The sequence below is a fragment of the Excalfactoria chinensis genome, chromosome 2, assembly GCF_039878825.1.
Source record: "Excalfactoria chinensis isolate bCotChi1 chromosome 2, bCotChi1.hap2, whole genome shotgun sequence".
NCBI lineage: Eukaryota > Metazoa > Chordata > Aves > Galliformes > Phasianidae > Excalfactoria > Excalfactoria chinensis.
Window position 1 is genome coordinate 58,923,848 of NC_092826.1, and position 24,381 is coordinate 58,948,228.

Below are 24,381 nucleotides of genomic sequence, written 5' to 3' on the forward strand. Positions count from 1 at the left end.
TGCTAAAATAATAACAGGTCTTTGGGTATTCACAAATCTTCTTCTGTCAGAAGTCTAAAGAAAGTGTTAGAATATATGAAAAGAAAATGGAATGCGATTTAGAAAGTCTGGACTATTCTTGTTTGTTTGTTTGTTTGTTTTAAAGAAAGAAAGAAAGAAAGAAAGAAAGAAAGAAAGAAAGAAAGAAAGAAAGAAAGAAAGAAAGAAAGAAAGAAAGAAAGAAAGAAAGAAAGAAAGAAAGAAAGAAAGAAAGAAAGAAAGAAAGAAAGAAAAAGAAAGGAAGAAAGGAAGGAAGGAAGGAAGGAAGGAAGGAAGGAAGGAAGGAAGGAAGGAAGGAAGGAAGGAAGGAAGGAAGGAAGGAAGGAAGGAAGGAAGGAAGGAAGGAAGGAAGGAAGGAAGGAAGGAAGGAAGGAAGGAAGGAAGGAAGGAAGGAAGGAAGGAAGGAAGGAAGGAAGGAAGGAAGGAAGGAAGGAAGGAAGGAAGGAAGGAAGGAAGGAAGGAAGGAAGGAAGAAAAAGGAATGCAGTCAAGAGAAAACAGAGATTAAAACTCTATCTCACTCAAGGGCCCTTGGTATTAAGAAGGATGGGATATAATTTTTAATGCATTCTGTTCTCATGTACTCTACATTAGAGGTACCAGTAAAGCAGTTGTTAAAAATTAGCAAAAACTCAAGCCAAATTAACAGCTCGACATGAAAGCTGTGAGATTACTAGCACATGTCACTCTGCAGAAATGGATCCAAAAGTTAAAAAAAAAAAAAAAAAAAAAAAAAGCTTCTTAAAATACATCTAACAAAGTAATACTGACATTATTCACCAATAGGAACATAGCCAATAGCTAATGTAGTTCATAACATAATGATGCATTTTCCTAGGGCAAGGCAAATAATTTCCTTGGCAGGTTAAATAAAGTGTTGACTCTTCCTTAAAATTAATTAGCACCAAAACACAACAGAAAAAAAATAAATAAAATAAAAGACTTTTTGTTCCTAAAGGTTATTCTGTAAGGAAATAAATCAAGAGAATTGTGCTCCCCTGTACTTTATGATTAAGTGCTTATAATATAGACAGTCTCTAAGCCTCGGCTTTTGCTGAGAGGTTCACTTCAAAGGTGAATTAAGTCTTTATTACAAATACAGGAAAAATATAGAAACCAGAGCTGCTTTAAGTTGGGAGATCCTCTGGTTTCAGTAGAAAGACCTTTCTTTTTTATTTTTTTTTTTTTTTATAAACTCATTTTACAAGTGATGTCCCAAATTTATGCTAAGAACATTTTCATGAAGCTTTCACTCTCTTGTTGGCAGAAGGCCTTGAAATTTGTGTCATATAAATTAGAACTGATGTCTTTGGCTAAAAAGAGGAGCCTGTTAAAGGGCAGTAGTAATCAAGACAAGATAATCATTTATCTGTGATTTTGTGGGTATTAGTCTAATATCCTGTCTATTCACAGCATGTCAAAGATAAGAGCAGTCACTAGTTTACTGTTTTTCTGCCCTCTCCTTCCTCCCTCCCTCCTTCCCTCAGGCCTCAGGAGATAAAAGATAAGAAATCATATATTAGGCCAATTGCAATAACATTGCACTAAAAGGGATACACTGCTACAATTATAAATTAATGTTTCAAAACTTTAGACTAAAAGAAATTACTGTAAGATAATTATCTGTCCCTCTGATAATTATACATATGAATAACTGTTCCTCTCTGAACGGTTTACGGGGCTTACGGAACTCCCTAGAGATTTAATAATTCACATAAGAACTCATCTACAGGATTATAGTTGCAGGTCCACAATGGCAGTCATGATAATAAATGCCAAAGAGTTTCATGGTGGAAAATAATCAAAGTAGACTAACATGGGAATTTTTGTGAATTCTTTTGTTTCAATATGTAGTAATTTAGATGTTGGAGCTAAAAATTGATACCCTTGCTGTGTGCTACAGGTGCTGTCGATAAATCACATCTTGCACATGACCTCAGCTCAGTCAGTCATGATGAACTCAATAAATGGATTGCTAAAGATTCATTAAATAAGAGTAGAGAGACATGCAGAATCTGTTATTTAAAGAAATAATTTTGCCCCCATTTTTTACAGTTTCTGAAATGTAAATTTAAAAACTACCAGCACATACAATGAACAAACTCACTTTTGATCTAATAAGATATTTGCACTGGGATCACGTAGAAAAGGAAGTAATGAAATTCACACTACCATTAGTTTTAAATTTAGCAATCAATCAGAAAATTCACAACAATCTAACCAGATAATAAGAAAATGTTTCTTTGGAGTTAGCAGTTTCTGGAAATACTGTTAGCATCTTTCACAACATATTCATCCTCTGGAGCCACTTAACAGTTTATCTTCACTAATGCTTACATTTTATTGTTTTGAATGGTTGTTTACATACTGCAGAATATATTTTCATGTTATGAACGTCAAAGGTACTTACATGTGCTAGGTACCCAACCCAGATTAAGAAATGAGGATCTCAGAAGTGTTGTTGAACTTCACTCTAGGTACTTTCCAGTATTTATAGATTTAATCTTGTTGATTATGTCACCATGCTACCTTCAAAGGCTCTCCTCTCTGATGGAGAACCATACCTAAATGTCAAATAAGGCATTTAAGTGTCCATTCTGTACTTTTTATATAGACACTTTCCCGTCATCTATCTATACAAAACAGCCTTGACATCTGACTTTAAGAAAATCCCCCTCTTGTAGAAACTTTAGGCTAGCACTAGATATTGAAAAGAAAGCAAGCAATTTTTCATCTTATAGTTGTTTTAAATATGCTTTTTGGCCTAAGCACGAGTATTTTTCCTTAAATATGTGGAGAGTTGAGGCCCAGTTCATTTCTTAATTAATTAAGGAAAAGTCATTTATTTAAAATTGAATTGTTTTGCTATTGTGCATGGTGGCTAACCTTTCACATCTGACATACTGTATAGATCCTTTATTTTATTTACAAATGTCTGTTTAAAGAAATGATTAGTTCTGTAATTAGTTCAGCAAGGCTTCTTTATAGCAAAGCTCTCCTGGGAACTTTTATGCAAATGAAATCCATCTGGAGATTGGAAGTAATGCAGGTGAAATTATAAACAATGTATTTAATATTTAGGGGGACTTAAAGGGATATTAAAGAACACTTCATTAAAACCTCCAAGCTAGCCAACAATACATGTAAGTGTTTCACAGGAGTGCTGCTACATACAGCATCAGCTTCCTTTGAAGTCCTTCCCAAACCATAACCATGATATCTGTCCCATGTCACATAAGCACACAATTTATGTACTTATTATTTTTTTCACAATTTAGTAATACTGTTTTAATAAGCTGTTTTGTTTTGAAAAAGGGCTTTTAGTGTTTCCAACTTGTCTGTATTCACTCCTTATGGCTATGATTCCTAGTACTTCTAGACAGGAAACGGGTATAGGATGCAGACAAAAAGGTAAAGAATCTGTGAGAAATGTGGTAGAAGAGGAATGGAATGGTCTTCTTTTTCAGGCAAGGTTCAAAGAAAATGTAGCTGTGCAGTGGATATGGTGATGAAGAAGTAAAGATTACAGCATCCAAAGAGGAGACAAGGATGTATTATCTACGACTCAGATTGCACTTCATAGTTTGCACCAGTTCTCTCATCTTCTTTGTTAAATAGAACCTGAAATTGGTGTGTTGGGAGAACAGAGAGGGAAGAAAATCTGTTTACAATTAGTAAATTTTTCAGTGCTGATAGCAGTTGTTCATTAGATTATATATTCTAGCAAACCAGAGTCTATTACAGCTATTAGGAAATCATTTTATTTAGTTTATTTTATTTCAAAATTAAAAATGGCCTACGAGAGGATGTTATCATGATCTGTATTATAGAAATTAATTAAAAGTTTGTTGCAATTGTTTTCTGTAGCTATGGAAGAACAAAATATCATAAAAGGAATGCCCTATCTCTGCTTTAAAAGTGTATGTGTCATGATAATTTCTAGTCACATTCTAACACAATGACTACTGCATAAAATTTAGAAACAAAGCTTAATTCTGTGACTTGAAAATATGACTCTTGGTTCCTGACATTTCAAATGTTTGAATCTATAGATTCTAGCTCTGCTTTACTAACCTATCACATGGTAAACTCCCAGAGGACTATGAGCCTTTAAATTCCCCCTGGAAATAAAAGAAAGGAGAGAGAAGGAAAAGAAAGAGAAAGGAAAGGAGAAAACAACAACAACAACAACAAACCCCTGACATAGAGGAGGAGAAATCTGCTACAGAAGTACATTTTGGGGACACATTTTCACTTTTACATAATGTACTTTATCCATCGTTAATACGGGTAAAATTTTGACTGAGTTGATTTGAAAGATTTGATGCACTTCCAAGGATAAGTGCATCAAAAGGACAAAAAGGTGGCTTTCATTTGTGTTTGTGAAGACTAGCCTAGTTTCCTGAGTTTCATCTTAAGAATGAGAAATTGTAACTGAACATTTTGGACAGTTCTGACAGTGTCACTGAAACAATCTTTGTTCTTTTGTTTGCTTTGAGTCACAGGAAGAGAAACTTATGGCACCTAGAAGCACCAGCTGTGATATAAACATTTTATCAAAATGATACTAGACTATCCAAATGCTGTTTCGTCTTCAGCATTGAAAGACATCCAATTTTGCACTTTTCAGTTAAGATTAAGCAGAATAGTTCCCTGACTTCTTTATTATAGGAAAAAAGCACAAATTTCAGGATACAAATAGTGTTTCTCACTACAGAAGAGGTAGAATCTATGCTGGACTTTTGGATAAAGCTGAGGTCCTTGTGCAGTCTGTTGGAAAAGCAAAATGCATAGCAGGCCCACCAGCAATCAAAATAACTCAGGGAGGATAAAAGGCATATCCAAGTACTCTTCAGAGACAGGCACACTATTCTTTCAGTTTCTTGCAGAAAAATGCTATTGAAGGAGAGTCGATTGCATTCAGCTGGTGTCATAAGAAAGTGGGGTAGCTGTCATAGGATTTTGGTTTAAAAGGTTTTTGAATTCAACTGTTTTGGGGCAATCATGGTTCATTACCTATCTGCAAACCCTTTCTCATCTTCAGGAATGAATTCAAGAGAAAGTCCTAGAGGAAGACTGTTGTAGGAAATTCTCTTTAAAAGACCATTTTCATTTAAGGCCCTTAAATGAAATATGCAGTCCTAAGATGCTTAAAATGTTAAGATGAACTACCCAAAAGAAAAAATGCGAAAATTAAGGATGCCTGTAATTTTTTTTTTTTTTTTTTTTTTTTTTCCACAATGCAGGTTTCATATGTGACTTTGGAATATCACACAATGTTTTTCTCCTGTGGAGGATGTGCTGGCTGATAACATCATGTTTTTAGGTTCTCTTTTTCACAAAATCACAGAATCCTAGGGGTTGAAAGGGACCTCTGGAGATCATCTAGTCTATATTCCTCTGCTAAAGGAGGTTTCCTACAGCATTCCAGCAGGTTTTTAATATCTCCAGAGAAGGAGACTCCACAACCCCTCTGAGCAGACTGTTCCAGTGCTCTGTCATTCTCACAGTGAAGAAGACTTTTTTCATGGGCAGATGGAATTCCCTGTGTTTCAGTTTGAGCCCACTGTCTCCTGCCCTGTTTCCAGGCACCACAGAAAACATTCTGACTCCATTATGTTGATAACCTCTCTTAATATATTTGTACACATTAATAAGATTCTCTCTCAGACTTCTCCAGGCTAAACAGTGCCAGGTCTCTCAATCTTTCCTCATAAAGGAGATGCTCCATACCCCTGATCATCTTTATCACCCCCTAATGGACTCTCTCTAGAAGTTTCCTGACATTTTTCTACTGAGGAGCCCAGAACTGGACTCAGTACTCCAGATGTGGCCCCATGGCAGAGTATAGGGGGAGGATCACTTCCTCAACCTGCTGGCCATGCTCTTTTTAATGCACTCCAGTATTTCATTGGCTAATTGGACACAAGAGCACATTGCTGGCTCACGGCCAACCTGTTGTCCATCAGACCAAGAATAAAAAATGTCATGGAGACTTTATGCCTTACACAATGTCACTTGTACTGTAATACTGCCAAGGGCACGTGGCACTGAATTCTCACTTGATGGACTTTTCTCACTTGGGGGAAGATGAGGCACCAAGAAGAATGGTAAATAGCTATTTTATCTGCTTACCTATGGTTGCTAGTACCAGAAGAATTCACGTGTATATCAATTATAAAATGTAGTTGTCTGGTTATTTATGTAAAAATCTTTTAGCCTTCCCAGTAATTAGATGTGTAACTGTTTACCTGTAGATTTACTGGCAGAAGTCAGTCTCATGTTGTCAGTGAGCAACATATCTTTCTATTAGACGTCTCCTGAGAACATTTTCTGTAACAGGAAAGTGATCAGAAGAATTCATACTGGCTGACACCTTTATTGGACATCTCAAAGATAACCCAAAGAATAAGTGGATATAGCAAGTAAAATGTCTTACCTTTTGTAATAGTGATTTCTTCTGACCGGGTAAAAAGTATGTTCTCTGCTCAGAAGAGAAAGAAACTCACAGTGTCTGTGCAGCATGTAGGCTGTCAGTAAATAAAAAAGTTCAATTTCCAGGGCTGTCAATAAATATATTATGTATGAGCTTTTTCATTATGTTCAGATGCAACTCAAGGTATTGTCTCTGCCTCTTTGAGGTAAAGCTATTTTTCTCAACTTGATAGGATTCCCTCACTACATATTTGCAAATGCATTGTTAATAAGGCAAAGAATTGCAGTTAAAGATAGCAAACAGGTTATTTTTCTTTTCTCTTGATTCCTTTTGGGTGTTTTGGGTGAATTGAAAGATGATCTTATTTTATTTTTTTTTACGCTGACTTCATCTACTGAGAAATGCAATGTTTATAGATAAACACTCTCACTTCTAATGAAAATTATTAGCTATCAACATTTTGCTCGGAGGCAAAAGCTATAGCCCAAACTCCATTCAAATCCATTAAATATGCTTGAGACTCAGCTGTCAATAGGCACCATGAAGTAAATTTAATTTTCAGAGTCAATACAGAGAACAGCTGCATTAAACACAGGATAATTCTGGCACATTATTAATTTGAATGGCCATGTAAGGTATTGTCTAGACAAGATATAAGACCAAGTTTTCATAGGCAATCTGAACGTAAAATGAAGTATGTCAAGACTGTAAAGAATACTAGTAACACAGATCTGGCCTATTAACCAATATTGATTGCTCTTCCTGTGATGTGGTCCAGTACCTTTAGAGGTGAAACAGTGAGATGTTTAGCACACTTGCTTCTATTTCAAATGTAACACTGAGCATAGATCTTTTCAAATAAAGCAGGAATGCATGTAATGTCACTTTTACTTGCATTTATTTTGATTTCTAGTAATATATTTTGGGTCTTTGGGAATTAGGAAATTCATCAAAAGAAGCACAAAAGTAGTAATGAGTCCAATGAGTCACGCCAGCAACAGGTTTTGTTTGTGTTTGTTTGTTTGTTTCAAATGATGTCAATATTTGATTTTAAGGGTTTTTGTTTGTTAGGTTTTTTTTTTTGTTTTGCTTTGTTTTGTTTTGTTTTCCCCAATAAATGGAGTGAATAAATAAAGGCTGCTTTAGAACGTTAAACAAACCTGATATTATACATAGTTGTACAGATTATGTGCAACATTTCCAAAAGACAGAAATAAAAAAGGAGAATTATTCATTCAGAAGTTATGTAAACTGTAGTAAAATTGTTTCAAATTATTTCTGTGGTCCTGTGCAACGGTAAATAAGTGAGCATTTTAATTCTTGCATCCTCAGGGTGTAAGCAGACTGTAAGTTCTAAAATGATAGTGAAGTAAATCAGCACACTGGATAGAGCACAAAGTTTTAACAGCCAGTTTCTTCTATGCCTACATGAAAAAGCAGCACAGACAAGAAGGAGTGGGTCTGCAGAGCACAGCAGTTGGTTTTGGGGACTAGCATCCCCACCGTACACATTTCCAGTGTTTTTTGGCTTTGGACTAGCTCCAGTGTGGTCCCACTGAGAGAATGTCGTTTTGCAGCTATAGTACTGCATTAAAATACATTCTCAGAGCTCATCTTCCAGATCTATTTTATCAGGATTGCCTGCATGAATTAAAGCATGGGGAAAAAAAAAAAACGGGAGATTAAATTCAGGAGTCAAGCTAAATCATTAATGTGGACAAATGCTCTGGGTTCTTAGTTAAGATGACTGAAGAATAATTCATTGGATAAGTCAGGTTATGAGGGACCTCAAAAGGTCCCACGGTCAAATTTCCTAAATCAGTAACCTGAACTCACTGCAGAGGAAAGCAATAAGCTCCTTTGCAGCTCAAGTCAACATATGTTATCATCTGAAACACTGCTGGACATGCTGGTCTTTTTCCTTGGACTACTGAAGGTGCTGAGAAGACAGGAATAGCACAGTTGAGCTACTAAAAAACTAATGTTTTTATGACAGTGCTTACTTTTATATCTAATAATCATACAAATAAGATATTAATTTAGTGCAAGTATGTACTGCAACAATGAATCCCATGAGTGAATTTTAAACATAGGAAATTATTTCCTTCCACAAGTTTAAAATTTGTATTTCAAACACAGTGTTCCCTTATTCTTCTATTACATAACATTTATTTAGTCTTGTTTGGAATGAATGCTGATTATTTAGTTATATGTTAACTAATTACCACATTCTTAGTCTCCTGCTTTTCAAGCAATCTTTTGTGGATTTTTTTTTTCTTCTCATTGCAAAATATGAAGATTCAGAATTCATGAAAATGAATTCTGAACAATAAAACCCTAAACTTACGAAGAATTATAAATACTTGTAATGTGCAATTTTTTGTTGATGTTATTGTTACTATCGGATGAGATTCTGAGAAAAACATCTGACTCAAGGAATATACTCTTGTCATGGTTTTATGATTTTTGGTTAGTGGTATTCCACATCACATCATGTAGCGCACTGGGAGTTTAAGAGTTAATGCTCCAGTTCCAGGCACCTGCCTGGAAAGAGAAGAACAATATATCCCAGAAAACTTTACATTCAGAGAGGAGATATAACCCCTGGCAAGGTCACAAGACCTTCTCTTTTTTTTCCCAGCTCTTCTCACTGCTGCTCGACCCAACTGCATACATTGCTGCAGCACTACTGTAAGACCTACAGCTTTCAGACACCCTCTCATTATATGTGATTTGTTAGCTTCAGTTCTAATTATATTGTATTATACTGTGTTATCTTGCATCCCGATACCATATTTAGTAAATTATTTTGTTTCTCCTCAGATCATTGCCACTGTATTTAATTATACAGGGACCCTTGTTTCCCCTTTCTGCAGGTCCCTCCACCCTGCTAGTCACGGAATTGGGCCGAACCAGCCCATAACCATTGACAACTCTTTAGAAAGGAAGACCAATGCTGCCCCTTATGTCACAAACTGGCAATATTTAAAAGTTTACTTCTCCTGTTGATGTCTTTTTAAAAGAATCTCACTGCTGTTTGTATTCCTTGGGATATTAAATGAATTCCATGTTCCATCAGAGCTCACTCACTCAAACACACTGTTTCAGTCTGTAGTTTTTAAGTTAGATTAACGATTTTTGAATATTTAGGCTTCCTAATTTTGTACTACATTTAGGAATATTTCCTTTTATCACACTGATCAGCTGAACCACAGAATATCTGTTCTTTGTTCCCTGCTTAGTAATTGTCTTGTGGTATGCCTTGAAATAATACCTTTTATTGGAAAAAAGATAATTTTTCAAGGCCTTTTACCTTCTATGCTGCCTTAGCACTGTTACCCAAATATTCAGTTTCCCTTTGGAAAAAAAATGAGAAGCAGCTTCTGTCTTTATTGACTACTTTTATATCCTACACAGTAAAAATGACAGATCTGGGTATATTTATTTCTGATTACCATCAAAATAGACAAAGTACATGATAAGACAAAGGACCTCTTGAGGTAGGAGTTAAAAGTCCCACTATTGTTGCTCCTGCAAATTGATTGGGATATAGATGAGATTGAGACATTAAAGCAATATACTCAAAAATTTCAAATTCTATTAGAAGGAAATCCTTCTAGACCTTTATTTGGATAAGTCAGATTCTAGTATCTGCTGTGTTATTTTACAGTCCATCTCAGGAGAAAAGGGGATGAAGCATAAATATAGGAAACCTTATTTATTGATTGATTGATTTATTTTGAGCAGTGTGTGACCTGAAAACTTAGCTCTGAACATTTGAGAACAGTGCAGAACTGTGATTTTGATGCAAATCCAGACATTTTTGTTAAACCTTACATCATACAACAAATTTTATATATATATATATATATATATATATATATATATATATATATATTATTTATTTTTTCCAGGGAGGTTTTGGATTCTTCTTCTCTGGAGATATTCAAGACCTGACTGGATGCCTACCTGTGCAAGCAGTTCTAAAAGATGAGCACTAGGAAAAGACAACACAGCCTAGAACTTTTTATATAACCTTTATAAAAAATCAATAAACAAAACAATTTTAGAATCAAGCAGATCAATTTATTATTATTTTTCAAATCAAAATGTTATCTCACATGCTCTCAGTGCACAGCCATTTGACAGTATGATGACATGTTATCTTTTAATGGGCACACATGGCTTACGTTTGAGTTGGAGAAGAAGTAAAAATCTGCAGGCTGACATTTTAAAAAATGTGGAGTACAAACCGTAGTCACAATAATGATTTCTCTATTGCTGAATCTAGTAAAACTCAGCTGTGCCTTGAATGTGCTATTCCTTCCTCTCCTGCCATGCTTGTGTTTTCTTGTCCAAAAAAGATCTTAGATGCACAGACTATCAGGAGCCACAGCGTATTCTCATACACTGGGCAGCTCTCTCTGCTTTGAATGACCTGAGGACTAGGAGTATATAGAGAGCCCCACTGTACTTCCTTATAGACATTGTGTCTTCTGTTGTAGTGGAGCCCCTAATGTCCTGTCACTGTCCCAGCAAAATGTTCACTTTCCTTTCATGCCAGTCAGGCACAAGTCACATGAAGTAGAATTAAGAAAACAACCAAGAATAAGACACTAGCAATTAGTTCAGGAGTTTTTCACTCCCATTTCAGAAGTTGACCCATGCTGAGAAGATGTCTGCAGTTCATGACTGCAATTATGACACCTGTGGAAATCTTAGTGAAGCTAAAAAGTGCTTTCATGTACAGACAGCCTGCTGGACTGGTTTCATCACTCACAACATGGCATGGGAGAGTGACTGTATCCACAGTGAGAGCCATGCCAGGCTGCTCTGCACCCTCACTTTGCAAATATTGCACCTGTCTGAGTGGTAGGCAAGAGAGGAGGAAGGAGGTAGCTCAGTGCTGTTTTCCTTCTGGACAGAGCTCAGAAATGACTCAGAAAATCAGTAGCACAGTATGAAACTGAATGCAGATCTTTCCAAGAAAATTCCAGGCTTTGAGGCACCAGGCCTGTTGTATCTCTTTGGCACAAGAAAATAAAGAACATTTTTGAGCAGTGTTGGCATTGAGTCTTTCCAGCTGATATACTTTGTCCAAACATCTCTCTTTCACTCTAGTTTTCTTTAATAGACTGCATGTTACAGACCAATGTGCAGGTAGTAATAATGAATGATACAATTAACTGGATAATTTTATTTTTCTTCAGTAAAAGCTTAATAGTTTGTATAAGAAAGCATGAGATTACTTTCAACCATTGTTGTTATTTGCATATGCTGAAACCACAAAGGACATTGATTATTTTAACTGTGCTCAATTTGCCTTTGAAACAGACATTCTAAAAAGCAAAAGAGCTTAAATAAACATGAAAGTAATCTAATACTGACATAAACATGAAAGATAATAAGATTACTATGAATTGATCTAAATATTACTTAAAATAATTAGAAATGATTTTTTTTCATTGTATACCATTTAAGTTAAGCTGCTTTTTAATGTTACGTAGAAAAACAAGTAGAGAATTACTTTCCAGAATTTTTGTGATTGTTTATGACATTCAGTAAAACAATGGGAAACTATGCCTTTGCCTTTAATGGTTTATATTTTGCCATAACATTTGTAAACCAATTAGTCTAGTTTTGCACCAGCCACTTTTGTAAGGGCAGGATTGTTGCCATTTTAATACTGTATCATTTGATTATTTTAAATCATGAACTGATTTTTTTTTTTTTTTTCTTTCTTGGCACCATTTCTACTAGTTAACTTTATGAAAAGCAGTATATAAAGAAAATAAGCCATGCTAATAATCCTAATGGCCACCAAACAAAAATAATATGCATAAAAAATACCAGTTAAATTTCAGTGCCATTTGTAAAATTAGCTATGGGGGCCAACCCTCAAAGTAATCAAGTTTGGTATTGATTTCTTTGCCTCAGTCTCGGAAGAATTAATGGAAGTTTGGAACTTGTAAGGAACACAGCATTTGTTTTTATTCCTCGGGATTATAAGAAGCATCTCCATAGAACTAAATTTTGGGAAGTAGAATTAAAATCTGATATCACCAGGTTTGTGTCAAGATTTAAAGGTCTGACTAGTGTTCCATCCAGTGTGGCAACTGTTTTCTAATTTAAGATGTTCTTCTTCTAAGTATAAGGAAACTAACATTATAATTTTGATAATCTGTTTTCCAGTAATAAATTGAATATTTCAAATGCTAGAGTGAATTTAAGAATATATTCCCAGAGGAATGAAATCAGTTTAGTGTGGTAGAGATATAAGCACAAAGTTTTCCACTGAGTACCAAAATCTACAAAACAAATTTTTGTTTGTAAGATTGAAATTTTTACTTATTCATCAAGGTGTTTCATTAGATGGAATTTATCTTCAGTTGTATTTGGAAATCAGGTGGGAAGGGCCTGGAAAGAGATCTAAACAATTGCTTATGGATCACAGAGTACGAAAGCAGTTTAAAAGAGATAAATTTTTACAAATTTGGGATAGTCCTGTGAGGAACCAGGAGTTGGACTCCACCATCCTTGTAGATTCCTTACAACTCCAGATATTCTGTGATGCTGTGACTATATAATTGTATAAATTCAGTGTGAAAAGAACTTTGATACATGACAGCCACTGTTCATCTCATTGGGTGAAAGAATAATTACTCCCTGGTGCATTCTTTCCCTCAGCTTGTCGTCTGAGTTGTGACCCCATGGATTTTTTGATTGTCCCTGTGCAAGCAAAGATGATGGTTTTGAGGCCTACTGAAACCACTGACTTACCTTAAACCAAGGCAGTTTCCAGGGCAGCATTATCTCTAAGGGAGCTCCATAAAAATGTCAGTTAAAGCAACTGATTTCCAAAACCTGGCAAGGAATGCTTGTGGCAAGGAAGAGAAGACAGGGCCAGACTTAAGAAGTGTACACTGGAAAAAATAACACTATGTTGCCATAGACTGACTGGGAAAATACAGAGGAAAACATTTATTTTGGAGACTCAAATACAACACTCAGTTTCCTATTCTCATGCTTCATGTTTCGTGTTCTTCATCCTTCATGTTTTCCCACCACCATCTTCCTTAAGGTTGGATATATCTGCATTCCTTCTATACTTGCTTCTACTGCGGAAACTCCCAAGCCCACAGAATTTTGTAGTAAAGGCTGTCACTGTGCTGTTATAACTGAGTTGTAATGCTAATTCAAGACCTCACAAGCTTAAAAAGCAAGGTGTGATCCTGCCTATCTGACTTCCAGAATAAAAACTTATCCAATGGCCAGGAGCCGGTTTTCCCTCTCACACTCATGAGGATGCACTCTTTACTGCCTGATGAATGGTGTGCTCACCTTGTGAGTGAATTAGGATCAAATCCCAACTGCTTCTCAACACAAATCTCCCACAAGGTGACTTAATCCTTAGGCTAGTGAATAGGTGCCCCTTAATCTCTCCCACTGGAAGTGCTCTATTTCTAGTATATAATTAGCATTCATCTCAGCAGGGACTGTGACTGGATTCTCCCACATTCCAGGGGAGTGCCCTGACCATTGGACTGTAGAATTCATTTGTCATTTTCCTTTTTCTTTTAGCCTAGTGAATATTTCATTAGTTTTATATACAGATAAACACAAAATCATATATTCACACATACATAGAATAATATGTATAAATATACCAATCTTTTCCTTCTTTCTTCAACTGCAAAACTGAAAAGAAAAAGAAAACACAAAAACAAACAAAGAAACAAAACGTACAAGTAAGGGGCAGAAATGTATTGCATACATTTAAAAGCAAGAAAAAAGGAGGAAAAAGAAAAAAAAAAAAAAAAAAAAAAAAAAAAAAAAAAAAAAAAAGCCAAATCAAACTAAACCAACCAAAATGGAGCAACGAAGCATTTTTATGTAAGGAAGCAATTTTTTAAAGTATTAACATTACTGCCTCACAAGTGGCTGAAACACATCTTTGGCCTATTGCAATGACTCCCTGTATGTGTATATTGAAGCTGTGCAAAAAAAGCCTAAACCACAAGTAACTCCCTGGGTTTCAGTTTTCTTTACAAACTCAACACTTAGTTAAGGTTCACTGAAAGGACATTATAACCCTGGAAAGTCCATTAGTGATGTAATGCAAATCTCTCATATGGCCTACTGTACACAGCATATTGATAGATATCAGCATTTGCTTCCTATTTAAGGATTATTATTATTGTAGCACTCCAAAGATGAAGAGCTGTTTCATGTAGACATTGCTAAATGAACGCAAAATGCAGGGAATGATGGAGGCAACAAAGGTATTATTTGAAATCCAAAGTTACTATTTTTAATCCAAAGTTAAAGTCAAAACAAATCATTTACAAAAGTTTGTAACTCAATTATTCCTACACTGAATATCATGAAACAGGAAAATCTGCTTCTTCAACCTACAGGATTTCAGTCTTATTTGCATTTGAGGAATGGGAGATTTGCTTTATCCTACACAATATCATAGAATCATAGAATCATAGAATAATTTGAGTTGGAAGAGACCTCTGAGAGATGATCTAACCCCCTTGCTGTACAGTGACACCTCCCACTAGACCAGATTGCTCAAAACCTCATCCAGCCTGGGTTTGAACATCTCCAGGGCAGAGGCATCTGATACCTCTCTGGGCAACCTGTTACAAAGTCTTATCACCTTCATGGTAAAGAATTTCTTTCTAATATCTAGTCTAAATCTATCCTCTTCCAGTTTAATGCATTTTCTTCATGTCCTGTTGCTACCTACCCTTATAAAAAGTTCATCCCCATCTTCTCTGTATGCCCCTTTCAGGCACTGGAAGGTCGGTAAGAGGTTCCCCCAGAGCCTACTCCATTCAGAAGAACCCTAGCTGTCTCAGCCTGTCATAGAGGACATTCTTCAGCCCTCTGATCATCTTCATGGCCCTCCTCTGGACCCATTCCAACAGCTTGATGACCTTCTTGTGTTGCAGGCCCCAGAACTGGATGCAGAACTCCAGAACTGTGGAACTCCAGATGAGGTCTCACAAGAGCAGAGCAGAAGGCAGAATCACTTTCCTCAACTTGTTTGTCACTCTTCTCTTGATGCAACCCAGGATACAGTTGGCTTTATGGGCTGCAAGTGCACATTGATTGCTCATGTTGAGTCTTTCATCAGCCAACACCACCAAATACTATTCTCAAGCCATTCTCTGCCCAACCTGTATTTGTGCTTGAGACTGCCCTGACCCAAGTGCAGGACCTTGTATTTGTTCTTGTTGAACTTCATAAGGTTGTCATAGAATCATAGAATCATCATAGATCAGCTTGGGTTGGAAGGGACCCCATCTCTCAACCCTGTTCAGGTCCCTTTGGATAGCATCCCTTTCCTTTAGCGTGTCAACTGCACAACTCATCTAGGTGTCATCTGCAAACTTGCAGAGGGTGCATTCAATCCAACTGTCCATGTCGGGTACAAAGATGTTAAATAGCACTGGTCCCTATACTAATCCCTGAGGAATGTCACTTGTTAGTGGTCTCCACTTAGACACTGATACATTGACCGCAACTCTCTTGAGTGCGACCATCCAGACAGTTCTTCATCCAGCAAATGGTCCATCTATCAAATCCATTTTTCTCCAATTTGGTGACCAGGATGTCATCCAGGACAGTGTCAACTGCTTTGCACAAGTTCAGGTAGATGAGGTCAGTTGCTCTGCCATTATCCACTGATGCTGTAACTCTATCATAAAAGGCCACCAAGTTTGTCAAGCATGACTCACCATCAGTGAAGCCATGTTGGTTACCACCAGTCAACTTGTCTTCATATTCATTTATGTTCTAAACTTCATTTACCTGCCACAAATGCATTTCCAGTATATCAAAATTGGAACTCCAAATGATATTCTGGCATATGCACTAAATAAAATCACTTGAAGCACTGCATGGCTACGTTTAGCTGTTATCATGCAGGGACACTAAGCAGCCATCCCTGAAATGACTGCATTTGGCTTATCCAGCTGTCATCTCACCACAGGAGTAAAAATATCTGCCATATTGTTTGGTGGCATATCTCTAATTTCAGTTCCGTATCTTGACTTTGTAGCAACTTCTTCAGAGCTTTACTGAGTAGGACACAGCAGAACACTAAAGGGATGCTCCTCTTCTCCAGCCTCTTAATTCAGCTCCTTTCTTTAGTCAGAGAACAGAAGTGTAGATTTGTCACTAAGTAACGTACAGTTTGCTTTCAGTCATCTCAGAAGTGAGCTATCTTTGAAGCCTCTGTTTCTTTTTGCCCCTGGCAGAAAATAGTGGATAAATTTAATCTAAGAAATGAATTCCTGCTTATAACTGTTATTTGATAAATCTTATTATTCTGACTATTCAACAGAAACCACTCCTGCACAGTAGTTATTATTCTCACACAGTTCTAATCCATACCAGGTAGCCTTTGTACATAGATTAGTATTCTATTATATCTAAACTAAATATTGTTTATATAATCTAATTAGCTATTTTGCAAATAAATGCATTCTGACTGGAGTTGTACTATCTGAACAGTTATGTTAAGGTTTGAATGCTTAAAGAAAAAAAACAGTTGCTTATCTGAAATTTCTGTTGCATTAATTAAACATCCAGCTAGCTTTGCAAAAATTATAGAACCCTACTTAGTCTCCCTTATGCATATCACATACCCTCTCAGTAAAATATTTTTAGACAATGCATGAGATAAAATAACATTACACGATGAGTGTTTATAATTCCAAAAATGTCCTGCTAATGCTGAAAATATTGACATTTCTTCCAGAGGTTCTGGTGGAAAATACAATACACTGTTTTACATCAATTGAATAATTAGAGATTATAATAATTCCTGCAAGTCTTTCACAGTCAGAAAACTCAGAGAAAATTTCAGGAGAAGAGATTTGTGTAAAGGTGGGTGTTGTGTTATGCTAAGTGTCTCTTTTCCTACATCAGTGATATACCCAAGGAAAAAAAAAAAAAAAAATCAAAACTCTGCTGTGGATAAGCAGTGGCAATGTTCAAATACACAATGGGAAAGCCCAAATCATAAGCAGCAAAATGTGTTGACAGTTTGCTCCACACTGTGTAGGGGGTGTGGTGTATGAATGCAATAATGTAGTATTTAACCTCTTTACATTCAAATCTGGTGAGGAAGAATATGATAACCATTTGCAAGGATTTATGAGGCTACTTCTAAAATTATTTAGCAAAAACATCAGTGACTTAGCGCCATTTCCTCTCTCCTTTTTCCCTTTATTATTGTGTGCATATTTTACAGTATTTTATATACATTTGTCAGGAGAATATTAATGTTCTGCTTTATGATTACCACCACCTTTCTAATCATTGCTTTTTATTATTCTTGTTCAGCACAGCTTAGCCACTGAGCATGAGCAATGAAACGGAGGAAAAAAGAAAAGCAAATACTGTATTATATCATCATCTGGGGAGCATGATTGTTTCTGCTGTGTTAATTTACACTAAAATCTATGACCCAGTGAGTCTGATTGATTGCCAAGGGCAGAAATCCAGCCCCTGGCCTAGTTTATTTTGTGAACTGTAGCCTCAGATATCGCTGCAAGCCACAATGATATTGATTTGATATACACTAGATGGCTCTTTATGCTCTTTGGGAAATTTATTGTACAGAGTCAGAGCTCAGACAGATGGGGAGAAGCAGCTCTTTAAATTGAAGAGGGTTATCACGGTTTGACTCCCAGGTCACTCGGGTTACCAAGTGGCCTGAGCGTGGCTGGGTCGGAACAGGCTCAAGGGATTTGTGCTCATCAGTTTTGAATGTCAAATCTCCTTGCTGGACTTGAGTTATTGCTAATAGGAACTTGCCTGTGCCTATAACATTTGCTCGGCCTATAAGTTAAACATCATAACCCTTCCTTCATGTCATGGTTCTTTAAATTATGGCTGAGCATGCCACCTTTGCTCTGGACATTTAGCAGGAGATGGTCACATGTTATAAAGGGACCTGCCTCTGAGCTGGACCACAACACTACAGCTGTTCCCTGCATAAGGGCTGTAACTATATGTTCCCTGCTCCAGATCATGTCTCAGCCTCGTCTGCTGACTGTCAGTTGCTGACACACCACTGCCACCTTGTTTGTGTAGAGCATATATTTGATGGCAGTTGATTCTCTAGTCAATGTAAATGAGCACACAGCTCTGCTTTTACTAGAGGTTAGGGCTTCTCTTTCTAAGAGGAAGGGAGAGGAGGTCTAAAGAGATGGCTGGTTTTGGGACAGAAAAAACTGATGTGGCAGAAAATTCCATGCTATTGGATAACAGTGCATAAGAAAAGGCACTCCCAGTTTGGGACAAAGAATTCTTTCAGATTTTCTAGACAAAACAAGGTCAGGTCTGCCATGGGTAGCCTAAGTCTCATCCACATTTTCACTAAACAAGGACAATTGATGACCAATATTTCATGCTACAGTAAGTGCTGATGAGACCAGAGAAAAGAAAATCTGTGAATTTAAAGGGACAGATTATTTTGTATAACATACTAACTTTATACTACTTGCAGAAGAGTATCTATGTGTTTTTGAAGGTATTTCCAACAGTTATAAATTACACATAGTCCACATTTCCACACAGAACACATACATCATCAGCACTTGAGTTGTGTGTTTCTGTAGAGATAGAGAAAAGGATTTTCAGCCTGATTCAGAGAAGCAGAACCTAGAGGCAGTTATCCCACATTGGTCCAACAGGTGCGATAGGCTCCACGTTACCATTACTGAGAGAAAGATAACACTGCTCCCATTTTAACGAGTAGCTGCTGATCTCCTTCTATAGAAAAAAAATAGTAGTACTCAGTTTTTCTTCAGGAAGCTTATAATTTACATAGCAATGAGAGAAATAGTAATAATTTTTCTTAAGTAGGTGCTTGGTTCTCTTGGTCTGATTTTTGATGAAGCTGAGATATAATGAAAATATTCCAGCAAACTAAAATTACAACATCTATTTCCATAGGAAATATATATATATATATATATATATATATACACACATATATACATAATGTGTGTTTTGGAAATAGTTGTTATATTCCACTTTGCTTATCTGTGTAAAACAAAGAAATCTCAGGTTTGTGGTAAACAGCTTAGCCTAGCCTTTTGGATTCTGTTCTTGGCAATACACTGCAGCTGTAGCTGCATATCATAGATATACTATTACCATTTAAATATAATGCTGCCTGGCTTGTGGTCTGAAGTTCCTAGGATTTTATTCTTTTTTATTTGAAGTGAATGCTAATTGAGAAAGTTACACATTTATATAGCTCCTGAAGAGTAACACCCACCTCACCTATCTCTCTATTGTAAATTAATATGTAGCAGATGGTGAGCTGAGATATTTTGACAGCCTACTTACAGTACCATCACTTTAACCTCTTAAAAAAAAAAAAAAAAAAAATCCCATTAGCTTTTCTGCTGTTGGGCTCTTAACCCCCCAAAGTATCCTTAGTTATCATATCATGGGATTTTCTGCTATGCCAACGAAGAAAATAATTAAAGATACCCTCTTCCATTTAAATGCTTGTTCTAATTTTGCTGGGCATATCTTTTCCTCTTAACTTCTCCAATAATTTCAATTTAAATCTTCATTTAGAATGAGATTTTTCTTCCAAGGGGGATTTTTTTTATCTTCAGGGACAACTTAGTGCACTGCAGAAGCAAACACAGAAGCCCTTCCATATATTATGATTAATGTGGTGTAAGGAGCTCCCCTTGCTAGAAACGCAGAATCAAAGGAAGCAGAGCCCATAAGTAGAATTTAAATTCAATACACATTGGAGTCTCATGGTTCAATTCAAAGTGACTCTGAAGGAAGTAATTAGACACTTACCAAGCCTTTCCATAAGATACAACTTTCTCTAAGATTGGCCTTCTCAAAATCTTCATTCAAAGTATTCAGCCACATTTTTTCCTTTCATTCTTTCTGATAAAGGAGTATGTTTTGAAGATACAGGAATTTAAGTTAAGAGCTTTAATTTTAAGCACCCTTTAAAATAAATGGGTTAATTGAATGTTTTATTTTGATTGGCTCACAGAAGTATTTTATTTATTGCAGAATATAAATTCACAGATTTGCAAGAACACATAGCACATGTTTAGAACTCTTCAGGACAGGCTGAAACAAGATATGATTCAGTTTTGTAGTACTGTTCACTTGCATAGATTTTTGGAAGTCGATGAGAAAATTCTCAGTGACTCTGGAAATAATATCTGGCTTGCAAGTCTCAGTTTTACAAGATAATATGTCCTATAACTTATGGACTTGACCACCTAAGATTGACTTCTTAGCCCAATATTTTAACTAAAACCTCCAAAAGGTTGCCTTAACTCTTTCACATTTTACAGCAAACTGGATCAAAACTTCACTTGTGAAATGGTGTAATTTTCACTCATATTTCATACAATATGAGAACATGAATGGGTCACCAATGCATGACCAGCTTCATCATTTAGCCCATCTCCACAATGTTTACGATCTTTAGCAGTTTTAATACAGGTATACACACAGTACTTCCTCTCTCTTTCTCACAAATATTTATAAAAAAGCACATGCTGACTGGCACATACATAAGGAATTAACATTTAAAAATAACTCCATCTTTTTTTTTGTGGAGCATTGTTTTAGATTTCTCTTTTCCTTTCAATTTATATTTTTTGAGTGGACATAAAAGGTCTCTGCTCTTCTCTCTGATGCCAGGAAATCTGGGATGTTTCAAGTTCTTTCTACATCAGTGTCATGTACAGCAGGACAATGTGATCCATTCTCATTATTTTTGAACGGCCATATGGATTACCGAGCATCTTTTTCTCTGGATAGATATTCAGTCAAGGAAGGGCAACAGAAGCTATAAATTGCATTTACAGGGCACCAAAACCAGATCCAAATCTTATAAACAGCATTGCAACTGCTATTCCCAACCAAGCATTGCAAAGGCATAGATGAAAAACTGGCTTGGGGACAGGAGTCACACAGAGTAGTGTGACTTCCCTCAAATTGGGAAGGGCGAATTTAACCTCACCATTCCCTTTACACAGCCATTATACAGAACCCAATTACTCTGGCTTCATGTGAATGCAAAGGATTGAATTTCACCTAGAGAGTCAGAAATACAAATAAACATTTTATTAAATAATTAGAGCCCATAATTGTGGATTACCTTTCATTTATATTAAAGGAAGGCTCAGTATTGTTAGATTCCCAGAATGGTGTTTGGTGTTTTACATCACATCTGATTTCTAACTGACATTTCAGGATTGTTTGTTCTCTTTCCTTCCAGATTTTTTTTTATTATTATTATTTAAATTGATTCCAGTTATCAGAAATATAATTAATTTCTCCTCAGCATATATTGAGATAGCAGGCAAAAATAGCAGACTTAGCACAATTTAATTTTGTTTCCAATAAAAAATACTTAACTTTTGAAACTTTTAATACTTTCTCTTCACAAGACTGAGTGGTAACCAAAACATTTTTTAGTTGTTTCCTCGATTTTATATACCGTAGAGAATGTCAGTAATGTCCCTTAACACACAGTCAAGTAACATAATAAATCCCCCATCATATTTCAGTATAGCAATGTCAGCAGGAGGCTTAAATATGACTTTGAAATGCTTTCAGCCTCTTGTTTTTATTAAAGGAAATAGGTCATGAGTTTTAATAACACTTAAAGTACTTGTGGCTTATTTAAACTTTATTCCTTATTTGAAAAGCTTAATTTGGATCTTGATAAAAATTTTTAGATGAAGCCCTTTTTAAAGATTTCGAGCTACCATCTTTCATAGAGGTCTGGCATTATAAGTGACCAGAAGCAGGAACAAGTAACTCAGTTACTCTTGATGAGAGAGTGGAAAGATCTGACCAATCTCAGAAAAATTGCCCATGGTCAAAGCCTTTCAACATTTCCTGGCTGGAGGGGAAGATAGTGAGCTGTCTCTTGCTGCTGCCACAGGCTTGTGCATTGCAAACTGGCCAAAGCAACTAAAAATAGGCAATGTGACTCTATCTGCTGTGCTTAACATTGTGTAATTTCTCAAGCACTTGAGCAAAATCTTGAATCTCAAAAATAGACCAAAGAATCCAAATAAGTTTCCCAGACCCACTGCTAAATTTCTAGAATAAAGAAAATTAACCATTTTTGGTAAATGCTATTATTGGTCTATTTTCAATTTATATTGTAATAAATTGCTAAAACAACTGCCTGAAGCAATGATAAAATCACCATGTTGGTGAGAAAATAGTTGTTTTTTGTTGTTGTTGTTGTTATGGTTTTGTTTTGTTTTGTTTTGTTTTGTTTTTTGTTTTTTTTGTTTGTTTTTTTTTTTACTGCAGCTACATGAAAAGAACAAAATTCTTCTCATAAAGTTAAATCAGATATCAACAACACTATCCTCATCATTGCTAAATTGCATTAGACAAGGGTGTGTAGAATTCAGATATAGTAAGAATAGTAGTGCTCAGTGAAAGGTTTTGGTCTGGACTTTCCTGTGACAAGGAACTTTGAATAATCTCTTTTGCACTTTTCTTTTTCAGTTGGGGAAAAAAAAAAAAAATCTAATGAAGTAAGAAGTAATCTATCAAAACTTTAAAATCTCACATATTAGAGAATTAGTCATTCCTATATACTCAGTACTGAAAATGTGTTATGTTTTTGGTTTTTTGTTTGTTTGTTTTTTCCCTCTGAATTCATTAAGGCTTAATTTCTATTCATCTGATCTTAATATACTTCTGTCTAATAGATCAGATTGCTCTCTGTTATCAGATTTCTGTTTGTCTTAGTACAACCTCATACTGGGAACTTTTGTTCAGCCGATTATCTCCCATTGACCTTGCCTTCACCTGAGGAGTCCTTTTCATCATCACCATTTTATACAGCACAATCCTCCACCCCATAAATATACCCTTCACTCTCTGTGAGCAGCTCTAGGTTTTAAAACAGGCTACATTAAAGTGATCCTCATTTGCCAAGCAATCCAGATAGATCTGAAGAAGTGACTTGTCTTCTTTATCATCTCCTGTACCTCAAACCTTTGTGACATTTGTAAACTTTATCAGTAACTATTTAAAGTTGTCTTTATGGATATTACAGAGATAAATATAATGGAATAAATTATGAATAAAAGTATAAATAGAAAAAAGTATGGAACCTTTTTCTTTTTTTTTTTTAATATCCTATTTAGAATCACAGCCATTTAATGATAATTTCTGTTTAGAAGTGCTTTCTGAGACTTATGGTTTACTAGTCTTTAATCCATTTAATATATTACATGTTGATTTTGTATCACTCTCATTTCTTAATCAAAGTGTTGTGCAGTAATAAGTGGAATGCCTTACTGAAATCTCAGTACTCTATATCAACTTGATTATCTTTAGCAACAAAATTTGTAATCTTATTAAAAATATATTAAGTTAGTTTGATAAGATCTATTTCTGGTACAACCGTATTGACTGAGAGCAGTTATTTCACTCTTTTGATTCTTTATACATCAAGTCTCTTATCAGCCATCCCATCATCCTTTTCTAGTGTTATTATGATAACAGCAGGCTTGCGGTTACTGATGTCATCCCATTTTCCCTTTTAAAATATTAGTACCTCATTGGCTTTCTTCCAGACTCCAGGAAATTTCTTGGTATTTTACAAATTGCTGAAAAGCAACAATAATCCGCGAAGTTAATGCTTGAAAATTCTTGGAAGCAAATTGTTTAGATCTACTGATCTGAAAACACCCAACTTGATAAACTTCTTAACAGCCTCTTTCAGTACAGTGGGGATGAAACCATCAAAACTCAGCAGCCTGATATCTCCTCACAGAGGATGGAGCAATTTTATAAAATCCTTTTTCATGTGCTACTCCACTGATTATTTATAAAAGTTATAACTGGAAATTT